We start from the raw sequence: 18,847 nt of genomic DNA, 5'->3' as shown, positions 1-18,847 counted from the left end.
CTTAGTTCATTTATATGATATGAGATGGAAAACTATTCAGAGAAGAGGGCAACATAACGAAAAACAAACTGGTGACTCCTCATCAATAATGAAAACAACAAGCAAAAGAAGAAATGAAGGCTGGTGGTACGCGATGAGTGTCTCCATAAGTAGAAAAATATATCTTCTTTTAATTTTAAAAACAGTACAGTAAATGCAGACACGTAACATTCATGCTGACACGAGGTAGATCCCTTGTAACCTTAGCACAATCATATCCATGTCAATCCTGACGACTTAGCTCGCATTACTCACTGGGATCAACTCAACAATTAATGCTCATTAAAGCATCGTGACCAATATGGAAGTCACTCTCTTAATGTGTCTCGCTCACTATCAATGCAAGCATGCAAATGTGAATGCAAATAATCATATGATAAGTGTGAGAGCGAATATGTCATGGTGGCAGTGACTCAAGAACAGATGGGCATACTGTGAAGGTAGCTGTCTGAATAGATGGGTATACCAAGGAGGCAATGATCAAAGGATGGTCATGCCGTAACGACAACGACCAAACAAATGGGTATGTTGAGTAGGCAGTGACCCGAGGGTGGGCATGTCATGATGGCAGTGGCTCGAACAAATCGATATGTCAAGGAGGTAGTTACCCAAAGTTGGGCATGTCATGATGACATCAGTCTGAACAAATGAGTATGTGAGGCACCTAAAATATAATCTTTATGTACACATTTTATGCCTATTTTTGAGATATTACGCTATAATGAAATATATTTGTGTGTTTTTATTTCAGGTACAATCAAATTGATGAAAAATGGTGAAAGGAGTGAAAAATGATCAAATTTAGAGCAAAAATGAAGAAGGTGTGCAAAAGAACTGTGGCGCCTAAGCGCCCGGAGCTGGCTCTTACGTGTCAGCAAAACCAAGAAGGCGGCTCCTAAGTGCCAAGTTAGAAAATTTTTTATTCAATGAATTTGGACAAATCTTTGAAGAAGTGTTTGAAGTAGAGAAATAGTTAATTGACACAAAAATACATTTAATTGGCTTTTGAAAGGAGACAACTCTTGGAAGATTCATTGAATGTTGACACATTTTGAAGAGACACCAAGACACCTTTTGAAAATTCTAAGAGAAGGACTTGGATTGGATTGAAGAGACTTCTTCCAACCTTCCTCCCAATGCAAGAGAGAGACTTCTACACACCCCCATAGCCACACCACTAACGCCTCTCTCATAGATTAATTAGGATATTTTATTGGAGAGAAGAGAGGAGTTGTAGTGTGTGAGTAGAGAGTGTTGTAAGGGGAAGAGAAGAGATTCAACAAAACTTCAAGGGTTTGGTGGAGAGGATTTGAGAAAATTTTTTTATCTTTGTGACTACATTTGGTTTTAGTTTAGACTTCTTGTTTATTTGCATGATTTCTACTTTCAATCTTAAGTATGGTTGTGTTTTCTCCATGAATTCTGAGTAATTCTCTTTATCTTTTTCCTTAAAATGATAAGTGATTAAGTATTGAATGGAACTTTCATTCCTATTATAACATCTATAATTTGAGTAAGAATATTTTGCAAAGTAGAATTTATTATTTAATTTATAATTTTAATTGCATATTGTATTTTTTTCTATGGGTTTGATATTCGTGGCTTAATAAAAAAAGTCTTATATTACTTGACAACGATAAGTATACTTGCATAACATCCCATAATTAAATATAATAACTGCATTCTTATTTGCTTTGAAGTTTTGCCTACTTGTTGCTTAGGATCAAGTTTTTAGCACTGTTGCAAAGTAAGAATTATAAGTAAGGAAAAATTAAGAATATAATCACTTACGTCGTATTCTCAAATAAAATCGGGATCAAGTTTTTAGCGTCATTGCCGGGGAAGAATAAATTTTTTGAAGAAATTTTTAGATAGCAAATTTCTATTTCTAGAAACTCTTATTTAAACTTTTAGATTTATTATAGGAATATTGTAGTGTTGTTTTTATATAAGTTTTTGTTTGTGTGATTTTTTTTTATGTTGTTTTGTAGTAATGTATGTGTAGTTCAGGTTTTACAGGATTAGTGCCTTACGATTATGAATTGGAAAAAATAATTAGAAAAATCAAAAAAATCAAAAATACAGAAAAGGACCAAAAAATTCAAGAAATGGCAAACCAAAATTATCAAAATGTTGAAATTAATCAAGAGCTTAAATCTTTAAGAGATTTTGCAAACCCTACGGTGGATGAACTTCATTGTAGTATCCAAAAACCTACTGTAGTGGCTAATTCATTTAAACTTAAACCTATTATTATCCAAATGATATCAAATAATTAGTTTAGGGGAGCACGAATTGAAGATCCAAATTTACATTTTGCCGATTTTCAAGAATTATGTGCTACATTTAAATATGATGGTGTATCATATGATGTTATAAAACTTAGACTTTTTTCTTTGTCACTGAGGGATAAGGCTAAGATATGGTTACATTCGTTGACACTTGGATCTATTAGAACTTGGGGTAATTTATCACAAAAATTTCTTGCTAAATATTTTTCACCATTAAAAACTGTAAAGTTTAGAAATGTTATTAAATCTTTTATTCAGTTTGAAAGGGAAACTATTTATGAAGCATGAGAATGATTTAAAGAACTACTAAGAAAGTGTCCACACTATGCTATACCAGATTAGTTAATAATTCAAACTTTTTATAATAGATTAGCTGGATCTCTTAGATCTGTTATCGATGTCGTTGCTGGTGGTTCATTGATGTTCAAACCATTTCTTGACGCTTATGCTTTAATTAAAGAGATGGCTACTAATAATATTTAATGGTCTTCTAAGAGGGTAAATTCTAAGAAAGTAGCCAATATTCATGAATCTGATGCTTTTGAAATGTTAGCAAATCAAGTTGCTCCAATTTCAAGGAAGTTAAACCTATTTGGAATGAATTTTTTTCAACTAGTTGCAATGGTTGAAGAGAATTCATTAGGCCAAATGGTAGATTCTCAAGCATCATTAAAAACTTTGAATGTTATAAACAACAAGTAGAATAACCCATATTCAAGCTATTATAACCCAGGTTGGAAGAACCATCCTAACTTTAACTTGAACAATACTTCGGGTGATAATAATCAACAAAGGGGGAACAACCAAGTAAACCCAGTGGGAAACTGAAACAACCAAGGGAATAGTAATTATAGCTAATAGTAATTGTAGACCTACTTATCATCCAGGCTTTAACAGTAATCCACAGTTCAAGGAGAAAAAGTTGTCGATAGAAGAAGTGGTGTTACAAATGAGAAATTAGTTAAAAAGTAAAGGAGCTACAATTAGAAATATTGAAAATCAATTGGGACACATAGCAAATTTATTAAGTAATAGATCCTAAGGAACACTTCCTAGTAATACAAAAGTAAATCCAGAAGACCAGAATAAAGAGCAAGTAAAAAATCATTCAAATTAGAAGCGGAAGAGAGTTGGAAGGTAGAGTTCAAAAGAAATTGAAGTAGAGAGAGAAGAAATTGAAGAGCCTAAAGAGGATGCTCTGAAAGGTTTAGAAAGACATATTTCTCCACTTAAAATTAATTTGGAAAAACTGTCACCTCCATTTCCTCAGAGACTTTGTCAATAAAAATTCGATAAACAATTTTCAAATTTTCTAAAAATCTTTAAGAAGCTTACAATTAATATTACATTTGCTGAAGCCTTAGAACAAATAATAAGTTATGTGAAGTTTACGAAGGATATTCTTAACAGGAAAAGGATGTTCGAAGATAACGAGACTGTTACACTTAGTGAGGAGTGCAGTGCTATAATTCAGAAAAAGCTTCCTGAAATGCTAAAATATCCTTGTAGTTTCACAATTCCATGTGAAGTAGGAGACATATTTTATGGGAAAGCTTTATGTGATTTAGGTGCAAACATTAACCTTATGTCATTGTCAATATTTAAATGATTGGGATTAGGATAAATATCCCTTACTACTGTAACTGCAATTAGTAGATCATTCAATAACATATCTTAAGGGAGTTATAAAAGATGTTTTAATGAAAGTGAATCAATTTATATTTCCTGTTGATTTCATTGTGCTACATATGGAGGAAGATAAGGAGATACCTATCATTTTGGGGAGACATTTATTAGCTATAGGAAGAATAATGATAGATGTACAGAAAAGGGAATTAACTGCACGTCAATGATTAAACAATTACTTTTAATATTTCCAAATCAATGAAGTATCCTACAAAAGGTAAAGATGATGAATGTTACATAATAGATCTAATAAGATATCTGAGTGAATGTCATTTCAAAGCAACGTATTAAGAGAAAATTGGAATGAAAGTATTGGAACACGAGCAAGAAGAGGAATTAGATCAATTTAAAGATTTTTATAAGGAAGATTCAAATTATGTTTGAGAAATTTTTGAAGTTTTGGACATGATAGAAAAAGATAAATTTTTTTGTCCATCGATTGAAAAACCTCCTGAACTTGAGTTGTGGTTACTTCCTTAACATTTAAAATATGTCTTTTTAGGTGATTTATCAATATTATCGATTATAATTTCCTCAAAATTAACTATAGAAGAAGAAGTGTGTTTAATGAAAACTTTGAAAATTATAAGAAAGACTTTGGATGGACAATTACTGATATTAAAGGAATCAGTCCTTCAATTTGTATGCATAGAATTCATATGGAAAATAACTGCAAACCTAAAGCTGATCCTCAAAGAAGATTTAATCATATTATGAAAGAAGTTGTTAAGAAATAAATTTTAAAGTGGTTAGATGCTGGAATTATTTACCCTATTTCAGATAGTGCATGTGTTAGTCCAATTCACTACATTCCTAAGTAAGGAGGAATGACTGTGACTATGAATGAATATAATGAGTTAATATCAACAAGATAAGTCACAAGGTGGCGAAAGGTGAATATGCTTTGGTTATAGAAAATTAAATCTCGTCACCAAGAAAGGTCATTTTCTACTACCCTTTCTAGATCAAATGTTGGATAGGCTAGTTGGGCATAAATACTTTTATTTTCTGGATGGATATAATGGTTATCACCAAATATAAATAGCTCATGAGGATCAAGAACAAACAACTTTTACTAGTCTCTATGGTACATTTTCTTCTAGAAAAATGTCCTTTGGTTTATGTAATGCCACTATTACATTTCAAATATGTATAATGGCTATTTTCTGTGACTTAATTAAAAAAAGAATTAAAATTTTTATGGATGATTTTTTAGTGTTTATAAATTCATTTGAATCTTGCTTAAAACATTTATCGAAAGTTCTTAAGCGTTGTGAAGAGATAAATTTAGTCCTTAATTGAGAAAAAATGTCAATTTATGATAGCAGGAGAAATATTTTATGACATCAGAAATCAAAAAATGGTATGGAAGTAGACACTACAAAAATTCAAGTGATCGCTAATTTACCTCACCTAACAAATGTGAGGGAAATTAGGAGTTTTTTAGGATATGCTGGATTCTACATATGATATATTAAAGACTTTTAAAAATTTACTAAGCCTTTATGCCATTTGCTTGAAAAAGATGTAATTTTTTATTTTGATAAGAAGTGCCTAAAAGCTTTTGAGCTATTAAAAGAAAAATTAGTCATAACACCAGTTGTTGTTTCACCAAATTGGGAATAACTTTTGAATTAGTGTGTGATGCAAATGATTATGCTATTGGTGTTGTTTTAGAACAAAAGCATGAGAAGATTTTCAAAGTAATCTACTATACTAATAGAACTCTTAATGAAGCTCAAATCAATTATACCATAACTGAGAAAGGGTTATTAACAATGGTATATGTTTTTGATAAATTCAGATCATACTTAATGGGAACCAAATGTGTTGTGCATACTAATCATATGATATTAAATATTTAATGAAAAAGAAGGATGCAAAACCAAGACTGATACGATGAATTCTTCTTTTGCAAGAATTTGACTTTGAGATAGTAGATATGAAGGAAGTTGAGAATTAAATTGCTGAGCATCTGTTCAAGCTTGAATTAGAAAAACCACTTTGTTTTGAAAAAGAAATTAATAAACATTTTTCAGATGAAAAATTGTTCAGTATTAAGGAGTGGTGTGTTTCATAGTATGTCGGCATTGTAGACTTTATTGTTACTTATAATATTATACCATATGGAATGACATACCAACAGAAGAAAAAATTTTTATCTGAAGCTAAGAATTATTTTTTAGATGACCCATGTTTTTGTTAAAAAAAGAAAATGATCTAATTATTTAATAATGTGTGCCTTTTAGAAGAAACTTATGAAATTATCCAAAAATATCATAATTCTGATTTTGGGGGACATTTTAGTGTTGATAAAACAACATACAAATATTTACAATTTGAATTTTATTTGCCTATAATCTTTAGAGATGTTAACTTATATCAAAAATTGTGATTGATGCCACGAGTATGTAATATTTCTAGGAGACATGAGGTGTCCCTCAATTATGCGTTGGAAGTTGAGATATTTGATGTTTGAGGATTAGATTTCATGAGATCATTTATACTATCTTTCGAAAATTTATATATATTGTTAGCAGTTGACTACGTATCCAAATGGATAAAAGTTCTTGATTTACCTCGATGTGATACTCAAAGTGTTGCAAAGTTTTTAAGAACAAACATATTTTGTAGATTTGGGATGTCGAGAGTGATCATAACTGACGGGGGAAGTCATTTCAGGAATGCAATAATAGAGAAATTATTAAGGAAATATCATATCAACGATCGAATTGTTACTGCTTATCACCCTCATACAAGTGTTTTGGTTGAATGTCCAATCATGAAATTAAAAGAATATTGAAAAAATCTATGAATCCAACAAAAATGGATTGGTCAGTCAAGCTTGATTATGCTTTGTGGGCTTATAGGACTGCATATAGAACTCCTATAGAAATGTCATCATACAGACTAATATTTGCAAAAGCATGTTATTTACCAGTTGAACTTGAGCATAAAACATATTGAGCTATTGAAGAATTTAATTATAATTTAAAGGATGTTGGTGAGAAATGACTATTACAATTAAATGAGCTTGAAGAGATAATGAATGAATTTTATTTGAGTGCTAAGATTTATAAAGAAAAGAGGAAGATGTGACATGATTGGAGGATTCTTACTAAAAATTTTGAGCCAGTGCAACAAGTTTTGCTATATAATGCAATGTTAAGATTATTTTCAGGCAAACATAAGTCCAGATAGATGAGCCCATTTTTTGTGATAAAAGTTTATCCCTATGGAGCTGTGAAAATATTCCCACAATGTGCATAATATTGGCTCAAATGAGCTCATCTAAATCAACTTCGAAGAGGCTTTCCACTGCCTTTGGGTTTGCATCCATGAGGCTACCAACTCTTTGAGTTTTTCGGTCTGAATAAATTCTTTGTCTAGGCCCCGGAGGTGTTTTCACTCCTTTGTGTAATGACTGTGGTCCTTATAGTATTTGCATAATTTATTCGCATTCTATCGAAATGCTCGCATTCTCATCGGTGAAACCATTTTGAAGTACTCCTTCTCTTGTATGACTTCCATTAGCTCCACCATTGAAACTCTCAACTGAGTCAGTTTTGGTGTTTCTTAGTTGGTTGCTGATCAATCTTTCAACCAACTTCATCCTCTTTAGTTGTTTCTATCGACTTCTTTGTAGTCACAAGAGGACCGACCTCCTTCACATTTGAAGCGTGAACCATCCTTCGGCCTCCAGCCATCTTCTCGCAAACCATTTTTCTTCTAGTGGCAGTCGAATTGTTCACATTTTTGGTGGGGGTGAATATACTCCCCTGCTGTAATGTAGTGGTTGGCTAAGTCCAAGAGTTCAGCCAGACAGTTGGGTTGACATAAACCCATAAAGTTCTTGAATTGTTTGTTCCTCAGCCCTTATGTCAGAGTGGCCTATGCTACTGCGAGCTCCGAACTTCACACTTCCAGCATTTCCTTCAGGAATCGAGTGACATACGCTTGATGAGTTTACTCTGGTCCTTGGTTGACGTGCCAAAAGGCTCGTGTGTCCTTTTGGGGCTTCTGGGCAATAGCGAACAACACCGTGAACATCTTTTTGAACTCACCGAAGGAGGTGATTACTCCTACCAAGAGCCCATTAAACTACCTAAAGGTTGAGTCACTTCAATACGTTGAAGATTTTAGAACATAGACAACCAACTAAAAAGATACCATATGGTCATCAGGATAATCATGACAAGTTAACAATGCATTCTTTATATTTCAAGTTAACTTTTATTTTCTTTGTAAGTGATAACTAGCATCCAAGTTCTTCCCAATTATTTGAATATAAGAACTTTGACATGAAAGCTCTTCCATGCGATTAAGGGTCCGTTTGGGGCAGCTTGTGCGTTTCAGGATAAGTTGATTATCCTGAAACGCGGGGTTTGGCCCGCGGCCTGAGTTTAGTGTAAAAAGAAACGCAGTTTCGGATTAACTTGCGAAACTCGCGAACCAATATAAGCTACCCCAAACGGACCCTAAATTGCAAAAACTACGGTCAGCTCAAGCATTAAAAATTAATTTGCATTGACATAATCTTACGCATAAGAAAAAAAAAATGAAGTTTTTTAAATTGGAAATATCTATATGGCTCATAATGGACGTCAAAGTTCATCGTGACAAAGGACCAAATTCAAAGTGATGAGGATATATATAGGGTGTGCACAGCCATAACTTCCAAAAATGGAGAACCTTAATTTCCTGCCAAAAATTCTTCTGTCCCGGCACCCAAAAACTGCAATGCACATCACTAAATCCACTTCAAAAGCATCCAAGAGCTTTCCACGTTCGTTGGCCATTCATTGAATGTAACTGAGGAAGACGAACAGGCTGACATGCATTATAGTACGAGAAGATAATTGATTCATATTGTACCATGCAAATTAAATAGGCCTGCTTTATTTATATATATATACGGATAAAGTCGTTTCTAATATATTTGCTAATGATGTACATAAAATGAGAATTTCATAATCTTGCTGCTAGTTATTTGGAGAAAGCGTTGGATGATGATGGTAGAACAAATTGTATTTCCTAAAATGTCTGAAAAATACAATGCATGCAAAATATTAACGATAAGAAAACCATTATGGAATTTTAATTAGCTGAGGATAGTAATAAATCTATATGCAAAAGTTATAGGAGATCGAACGATGTAAATAACGAATGTCTTGATAAAAAAAGGAAAAATTTAGTACATTGCTTGTGACAGTAGAAGTATAATACATTGACTAAAAAATGGTAATTATATAAAATATTTGTTGAGATGTATAAATAAGATTATTGATATTTTTTTTCCTACAAAATAATATAAATAATTTTTCCTATAAATTTTATAAAATAATATATTATTTTTAATTAATGTGTTGTATTATTAACTTGTTCAATCTGATTTTGTTCGGGAGACCTGCCTGAGGAATAATGTTGAGAAATGATAGTGTGTGTGTGTGTGTGAGAAAGAGAGAGAGAGAGCGATAGCACAGTAAAGAGCAATAAATTTGTGTAATCTTTATTCATGAAATAATCCCCTATTAATATGAATGAGTCCTTATATATTTACACAATGTACCCTTATAATACATTGGTACGACGGGAATTATTTTACTCCATACATGAAGATCTATATAGGGATCACGAATAAGGTCGTGCGGCTGTCATTAGTCCGAGTGGTCGCTAGGTCGAGCGGCTACATGGTTGGGTAACAATAAGGTCGGGCAACTATTCACCGAAAATCCCCGTCTTCCGCCATGAAGTTGAAGGGTCAATTTCTTCTTCCTAATCTTCCCGAGCTGAAGAGTGGTGGGCTCGACCAAACTGATTCAATCAGTTGGATTTTTTAGGAGTGGTTTCCTCTCTTACATGTCTGAAATGCACTATTTGGACTAGTTTATTATGAAAGTCAATTATGAGGCTGACTGAGTGAATCAATTTAAGCTCAGTGGTAAAACTTTGTTTAGGAGGACAGTTAGAGAGGCCTAGTTCTAGCTGAGGCGGCGAAGGATCAACTGGTCAAATATTTCATTTCTAACTAAATCTTTGTGTAATCATGATTTTTATTTTAATTGTAAATTATTTGTTTTTATAAATCTATAGGTTTTTGTGGGACAAGACATCTTCCTTGATTTATGGGTCTGACATATCATCTCTCGTTAGATTTGCATAAATGGGTTCTGAGGGACTCATGAGTACACCCTCTAACTTTCTTTTTTCATCTCTTTGATTTATAAGACCATTTAAGGGTGGTTGACTTAGGCTATATGTGTATTTCACTTAAAATCAAAGATAACAAAATTTGTGCAATGGTGCCTAAGCGCCAAAACCTGCGCTTAAGCGCTGGACAACCCAAGAGGTAGGCACCTAAGCGCCAAAGCAGTCGTTCTTAAGCGCTAGTTCGCTTAAATCGGTTCACAAACAGTTAAAGGTGAAAAATAAACTCAAAAATGCCATTTTTACCACCTCAATGTCGTCTTCTTCATTTGAGTTAACGATTGGGGAGTTAGGGAATCTACAATAGTGAAGATTTTTTGGTAGATTCAAGCCAAATTTGCTATATTTGATCTTCTTTAGGTAAAAGCTTCACTTCTATGTAAAAAATTTTTATTTTCACCATGTATTCAGAGCACATTGTGGATTTGACCGAAAATCACTATTCATGATGAACATTTGAGAAAAAATTATGGAAAACACATATAAAAGATAATTTAAGCTTTTAAAAGTTGAGTTTAATGATTTAGTATTGAATTTAGAATTTATTGTTAATTTATGTGATTTTTAGAAATACCCCCAAGAATGAAAAGGGGTAAAGTGAAATCTCATTTTGATTCAAGCAAGTTGTTAGCAAGAAAGCTCAGGACAGGTATAGCGACACACTGCAGTCAAGAAAACTGATTCCTGATAGATGTTTTAAAAATCGAGAGGAGCAGTAGAAGATTTGATTGTTCAATGACAGTGAGAGTGATTTTACTATTTTATTGTTGTGGGTGTGATTTATATTTTTCAGGAGTTTTATGTTAATCTTCCTAAAGCTGAAGAAGATTGAGTCATGATTCGAGAAAAATTAGTGCCTTTCTCCCTTGAAGTAATAAATCTATTTTACCAGTTGCCCCATAGTATGTTATGTTTTTATTCGAATTATAGTCCGATTGAGGAGGAGTTGGATGAGATTATATCGTCATTGACCGGTGAAAGAGGACTATGGAAGATCACAAATGAAAGAAGAGTCAACTTCCCTGCGTCCAAGTTAGATGTCACATCAAAAGCGCGACACTACTTTATTTCTAATCGTCTACTACCAACCAACCACCTCAGCGAAGTTACCAGAGATAGAGCTACCTTGAACTATTGCATTCAGCAGTTCAAGCTGATTAACATCGGATCTCTGATATATCAAACTATCATCAGTTCTGCTAAGCTGCCACTACAGCAGGTTTGGGATTCACATCCATGATCTTTTCCTTATGTGAGCAGACAAGTGTTAGATTCGATAGTTGGGAGGAGATACTACAACCTCTAAAGCCCATCACAAGTGTTAATGTGAAGTGTTATTCACAACATTCGATATTTGGCTGGAGAGGAGGATTTTCTAGAATTTCATGTGCCTCTACTTCTCATGCTTCTACCTAACGTGCATCCACGTCACAAGGTCAGGCTTCTAGTTCTGATTCACAGTCATACTTATTACAAAGGATGTTAGATAACATCAATTATACTACAAAAAAGTATTAAATTTGGAGAATTTTGTAGACCATATAGATGGTTATATGAGAAGACATGGTGATTATGAAGAAAAATTTCACTCATGTTTGGAAAACTTTATGAGGGGTGATCAAAGTGTAGTTTTTCCTTCATATCCTTAATATACATCATCTGAGCCTACTGCCTTTTGGGAAAGCAATGATAGTGATGATGATGAGGAGGAGGAGGATTAAATTAAGTAGTTTAGTTTTTTTTTTCTTATTGTGAACTTTACGTGGTACAGTTATATTGATTTGTTAACTAGTTTTGAGTTATGCTTGTTGCGACTGCTATTATTGTTTGTGTTTTATTCTGTTAGACACTGTTGTGATGTATTAATGTTATTGTGAGTAGTTATATTTTGTTTTTGTGGTAGTGAATGTGATAATTGTGTTATCTAGTGTATTTTGTTAATATGTGTTGAACATAATCCTGAATTTTAGGAAGGTTTAGAATATTACTAACTTTCACTTATGAACTTCTTGTTTAAAATTTTCAATTTTCTACCAGGTATTTTCTTTTTGTTGCAGTTGTGAATTCTTGTTAGTATGTTTGTTTGCTTTCATGTTATCCTCCACTGCATAGAAGTGAAATGAATCTCTATATGTTAAAGCTAAATTAAAATTTGATCAATTAATTTTTACTTTTGTTTTTAATTTTTGTACTTGTATATTTAGGACATGAAAATTCTTGTAAGCATGTTATTTTTAGTTTTCATTCATGCCTATATATAAATATGATGCTAAAATGTTTTATCTTATTAAAAATTTAAGTTTGGGGGGAAGAAAAATTTTCTAAAAACTTGAAATTTATTTGTTTCCAATTGTACTTCAAATAAATTTAATTTTAATTTCAAGAAAAATAATTATGTATATGAAGTTATATTAGGGAAGTAAAATATTGAATATAGAAATAAGTAAGAGAATTGAGTTAAAACCTATAGTAATGAAGAAAAAATTAAAGTTAAATTTTTTGTAGTGTGGAAATAATAAATATTGTGTAACTATATTTAGTAGGAGAAATTATATTTTTGAAAAATGTAGAATGATTGAACTTTTATTTTCAAAACTTAAATTTCTTTTATTGAAAGTAACTTTCAAAAACTATTATTATGTTTTAAGTAAAGGAAATGTATCAACCCTTTTCTTTAGGAAAGGAAGAGTGGAATTCAAAATCATTAAAGATTTATTCAGATATAGTAATCCTTGCGAGAAAAAGAAAAAGAAAAAGAAAAAGAAAAAGAAAAGAGAAAAATAAAAAGAAAAAGAAACTAAAAAAAGAAAATACTTGGTTCCATATCTAATCTTTTTAAAGTGTAAGACTTGAAAAACTCTTAAGCTTAAGAATATAATATATTATGTACTTCTTAATAAAATGTTTTAAGTGGAGAAGATAGAATTCCTAAACTACATATTTGGAAAATTTACAAATATTTCTTAACTAGATAGAATTTCATATTTTTAGACTTCTTCACATTAAAAATTTCTAAACTCTAAGTTGGTCTCATGTACTATTGTTTTTTTCTAAATTAGACTACTACATTTCTAGATCAAAATTTAAGAATATCCTAAAGAAAATCATTTACATAATCTACTTATTTTATTTTTGAAAAATTAGAGTGTCACTTGAGGACAAGTAACATTTTAAGTTTGAAGGCTTTTGATACACCTAAAATATATAGTCTTTATGTAAACATTTTTATACCTATTTTTTGAGATTTTGCACTTGTATGGAAGGTATGTGTGTGTTTTCCTTTCAGGTATAATCAAAAGAAAGAAAAATGATGAAAGTAGTGAAAAAAGATCAAATTTGGAGCAAAAATGAAGAATGTGTGCAAAAGAACTGTGGCGCATAAGCGCCGCCCAGAATTGGCTCTTAAGAGCCTGTAAAACCTAGAAGGCCGCACCTATGCACCAAGTACCTCGTGCTTAAGCACCATAAGTAGTAACTTGATGATTTAATGAATTTGGATGAATTTTTGAAGAGGTGTTTGAAGCAACCATTGGTGAAAATGTTGGGAAATAGTTAATAGACACAAAAATACATTCAATTGGATTTTGAGAGGAGGCAACTTTTGGAAGATTTATTGAATGTGGACGCATTTTAAAGAGATACCAATGCACCATTTGAAAATTTATAAAATGAGGACTTGGATTGAATTGAAGAGGAGTCTCCGCCCACCCTTTAGACACCGTCGATGCCTCTTTCTTAGACTAATTAGGATACTTTTAGAAAGAAGAAGAGACGAGTTGTAGTGTATGAGTGTGTGAGTAGAGAGTATTGTAAGAGAAAGGAAGAGAAGAGATTCAAAGGAACTTCAAGAGTTTGGTGGAGAGGATTTGAGATAAGTTTTTATCAGTGTGACTAAATTTGGTTTTAATTTAGACTTCTTGTTTGTTTGCATGATTTCCACTTTCAAACTTAAGTGTGGTTGTGTTTTTTCCATGAATTTTGAGTATTTTTCTTTATCTTTTTCCTTAAAATGATAAGTGATTAAGTATTGGATGGAAGTTGTGTGAAGTATTAATTTTTAATGTTGGAATAAATTGTGATGATTTTAAAATTTGTACTTCATTTAATTCTTGATTTGGCCAATTAAGATGTTAATATATGTTGTGAGAAACTCATTTTTGATTGAGGTCTAGTTTTTCCTCTTTAGTAGCCTGGGGTCTAGTCATAGGACTTTTCTATTAACTATTCCTAGAGAATTAGAAAGGAACTCTAACAATTAGAAATTATAAACCCTTCTTTGCTCAATCTGAAGTTCCACATATTGGTCATAACCTCTAGCACTTAGTAGGTAGGGTCAATATGAATGAGCTCAAGTGGAGTCCCCCATAGGATGGTCAGACCCTAAAACTAACCCTGGGTAATCTGGCTTTGGTGGGGCTAACTTACACACGATCCCGTAAGTTGATTTCCTACTCCTTTTAGAAAGCTCATGTGGATGACCCTGTACCCCTAGACTTTGGCTAAGAGGGTTAGTACCAGCACATTGAGCATCCAAAATGAGTCCTCATATGGCTCCTATTGGTTTAGTATGGCTTCATGGCTTGTTGGCCCATTTTGGCCCAAAATTACCAAATTACCAAAATACCCCTACAATCATAATTTTTTTCAAAATTACCCAAAATACCCAAATCATTCCAATAGTCATTTCAAACCCCTCACCACTACCTAAATTGACCAAAATTACCAAATTTCCAAAATATCCCAAAAAATTGCCAAAATTACCAAAATGCCCTTCATGACCTAAAAATTCCCAAAATTCCCAAAAATTCTAAAATCATCCCAAATATTCCCAATTTCAATTTTTTTATCATCAATTTGACCCAATTGACCAAATTAATCCAATTTGACCAAAAGCCCCAACTTGCCCTTAAAGACCCAAATGTCCCCAAATTAACCCCAATTTTGGCCCAATTGACTCCAATCTTGCCCAATTTCAATTTCAAATCAAAATTCAACATCCTCAGTCTTAATCTAAATAAAATTCAAGCTCAATTTGAATCAATTTCAAGCCTAATTTTACCCAAATCAAAAAGGCCCAATTTTGACCATATGCCTAAATCCATCAAATTAACTCATCAATTCAACTCAAAATCACTTGAAATTTTGTTAAATCCTTCATGACATATTCCTACACCTATATTCCTAAACCAAACTCAACATTCAACTAGGCCAAAATTTTAGCTCAAAATCAATTTTAAATTCATAAGCCCAAGCCCACCACATTTAATTTCAAAAGCCCAAATCCAAATCCCAGATGACAATTTGTTGTCTTCATCATCCATTTGATTAAAATCATTCCTAAAGTCCTAAATTCAAAATCAAATCATTATAAATCAAGAATCAAGCCAAACTTCACCAAAAATACCAAATAAATCCAAAATCCCTTCTCATAAAAATTAGTGAAGCCAAAGGGGAGCCATGAAGCCACTCCCAAGCCATAGGCAAGCCATGACAGTCATGCTACATCATCAAACTATTAATGGAAAGAGGCCAAGCCACTTTCAAGTCTCCTTAAAAAGGTTTTTAACCCTTTTAATGAATTCTCTAAACCTCATACTTAACCAAATCAGCTAGATGGGGACTTCTCCACACCAATTTGGCTAACCCATCTGATCCTCTTCAGCGCAAGAACAACCTTGGTGGTTGAACCCAAACCAAACCATGCTTTGACCGAATTTGACGCAAAATGGCCTTTTGCTCAAACTATTTTAATCGCATGCCTTTACACATGGCCAACCCCAGTTGACTTCACGAAGACCAAGCCCTGACCTCCCCGAGTCGGATGGTGACCCCTCCCTGACCGACCGACCACCTTGGCTGCCAGAAAAACCATGGCCAAATGCTCCCCCATGGCTAAAACTCAAAATTAAACTCATCCAAGCTGTCTCATACCAATTGAATTTTTGCACATTGTTGGCATCTACATAAGCAACCTAGGGCACCCACCAATTGCCCTTGGTGGCCTCTCTTTCCCCCTCTATTTAAACCCACCCTCCATGGCCAAATAGAGAGAGATTGAAATTCCTTGGGGAGACTCTACCAAATTGCTTCTAGAGCTTCCTCAAGTCCTCTTAAGTTCAACCAACCATCCTTAGCCACTCAAATCTACTGCTCGAGCTCAATTTTGGAGCTCAATCCCTATGTCAAAATAAGACATACCCAAATACTCAATCAAATTCAAATTAATTGCACCCACACCATACCCACAAAGATTCCTTACAAAAGCCCCATCACCAGAGCACCCTAAGGTGGACTTTGATCAACACCCCAAACCCCCCAAATCGGCCTTGGTCGATTTCATATCTAGACAATTCACCACGGCTTGAGGCTCCATCCCTACGCTCTTAGGACCCCCACGAAGCTTTCACAAGCATCTAATTGAGGCCTCCCCTCTTGGACCAATGTATTGAAAACTAACCCTAAACCAAACTTCATGTGATTCTCCATGTTCATAGAGTTGATTATAAGGGTTGATTAACCGTATGGATATGTTCTTCTAGTTAAGAAAAGTCTATAGGAACAAATCACACTTAATTTGGTTAAGTATCGAGAGAGATATTAAACCTAGAAGTTGGACGGTTCTCAGGCTAGAGCTTTGGGGACGATGACCCGTAGCCGTTGGATCGCGCTCTTATTAAATGGAGGGCTCTGATGTAGTCGGATGGCACTCCGATTCGTGAATAGGGGGGCTAACTCAAATGGCGGCGCCCAATGCCGCGGCGACACGAGTCCGTTCGACGCATACGAGGCTGAGTAGGATAAGTAGGAAATTAGGTCCCTTTTCTTATTTATTTAAACCCCAGAACTTCAAAAATTCATAACTTTGTGTAGAAAAATCACAAAAATAAAATAAAAATACTCTCTTGCTCAATGAACAGAGGAAAACAATGTAGAAATAATTTCATGTTTATTTGATACACAGTTTATTTTTAAATAATTAAATGGTGTTTTCCTTATTTTAATTCTCCATTTGCATAGACATTTCACCATGACTTGATTTTTGGGTCTTTCATTCTACATGTTATGAGGATGCTTTTCTGATTCTTCCAACGATAAGGGGAATTTCTAAGCATAGATATCTAATTTTCAAGTTAATGGTCCCTATTTTGATATAAAAATTATAATAATTAAAATAATCATTAGAAAAATACAAAAATTATTTTGATAGGTTCACTGTAGTTAGAAGACACAAGGAAAAATATAAACTTGATTTAACTCATTAGAAATAATCCTAATTGTCACCAACCCTAAAAATAAAGAAAAAATTATTGTGGAGTAATAATAAATGTAAATGATATAAAAACTACTCCACACTGTAGCTTAAAGTTAGAGGAGCTCCCCATAAAAATTTTAAGTCAATTTGAGTTAATTTAACCATTCAAATTAATTAAGTGAAATCACATTTTTGGCATTAAAATAGTTCTAATAATTAAAACACAACTCAAAAAGATTACAAAATTGGTTTTGGGAGCTTCTTATGACTAGAGGAATCTAAGAAAAATAAAGATGGAATCAAACTAAATACTTCATTTTTAAGTTATTTTTAAGCATTAAAATTAATAAAATTAATTAAAAATCATAAAATCACAAAATTGTAACAACACACTAAAATATCACATTTGGCTTCTTGATTACTTGGGACCAATTCAAATAACTTTTCTAATGTTCTAAGTCAAGATATTCATTTTAAAAGCTTAAAAATAAATTTTCTTTGATTTTTCACTAAAATAACTCCAATAATTAAAATACAAACCACAAAAATATACAATTTATTTCTTTGGTTTCCCTAGACTCAGAGAGATTTAATAGAAATATAGAACTTATTCTTCCATTTAAATATTATTTTATTTTTAATTAATGCTCAAAACCAACAAATAATTCTAATAATTAAATTAAACCTCTAAAAATCATGAAAATTAGTCCATGTGATCCTCTAAACTAGGTGAACCTCTAATAATTTTATTAAGGACAGAAGTTTTATTTTGATTGAGTTATTAAATTTTCATTGAAAATCCTTATTTTTGCATTTTAAATAGTTATAAAAATTAAATAAATTCAAAAAAAATCACATTTTCTCCTCTGATATTTTAATTAACCCATGAGTGAAGATAACATAAAATTTTCAAGTTATTTGAGTCTAATTTAATGAATTATAGGGTATTAAGAATAAGTATTAAGGCCTTAGGGGCAAAAAAGTAATTTTAGAATTTAAGGCTTAATTAATATTTAGAGTAATTTTGGAAGGCTTAACCAAAGGACTAAAAGGGCAATAAATAATCTTAATTGATATGTTTTGGTGATTGGAATATATAAGGGTAAAGTGGTAGAAACCATTTCCATTTTGGTCTTCTAAAGGGTAAATTTGTAATTTCTTAAAATTACTGAAATTTGGAAGAGTATTTAAATAAGGAGATATCAAGGTGAGGGGTTTGATTTTGGAACATCATAACTCAATGATTTGAAGCACCCAATTAATAGTTTTAAAATGATTTATAATTCATGATAAGAATCAAGAATATAAATATGGAAAACCTTTTTTCTTAAGATTACTAATCTACCCATTAAATCTTAAGGGCTTAGTAGTG

The sequence above is a fragment of the Phalaenopsis equestris genome, unplaced genomic scaffold (genome assembly GCF_001263595.1).
Source record: "Phalaenopsis equestris unplaced genomic scaffold, ASM126359v1 Scaffold000228, whole genome shotgun sequence".
Classification (NCBI taxonomy): Eukaryota; Viridiplantae; Streptophyta; class Magnoliopsida; order Asparagales; family Orchidaceae; genus Phalaenopsis; species Phalaenopsis equestris.
Note: the sequence above shows the minus strand (reverse complement) of the source record.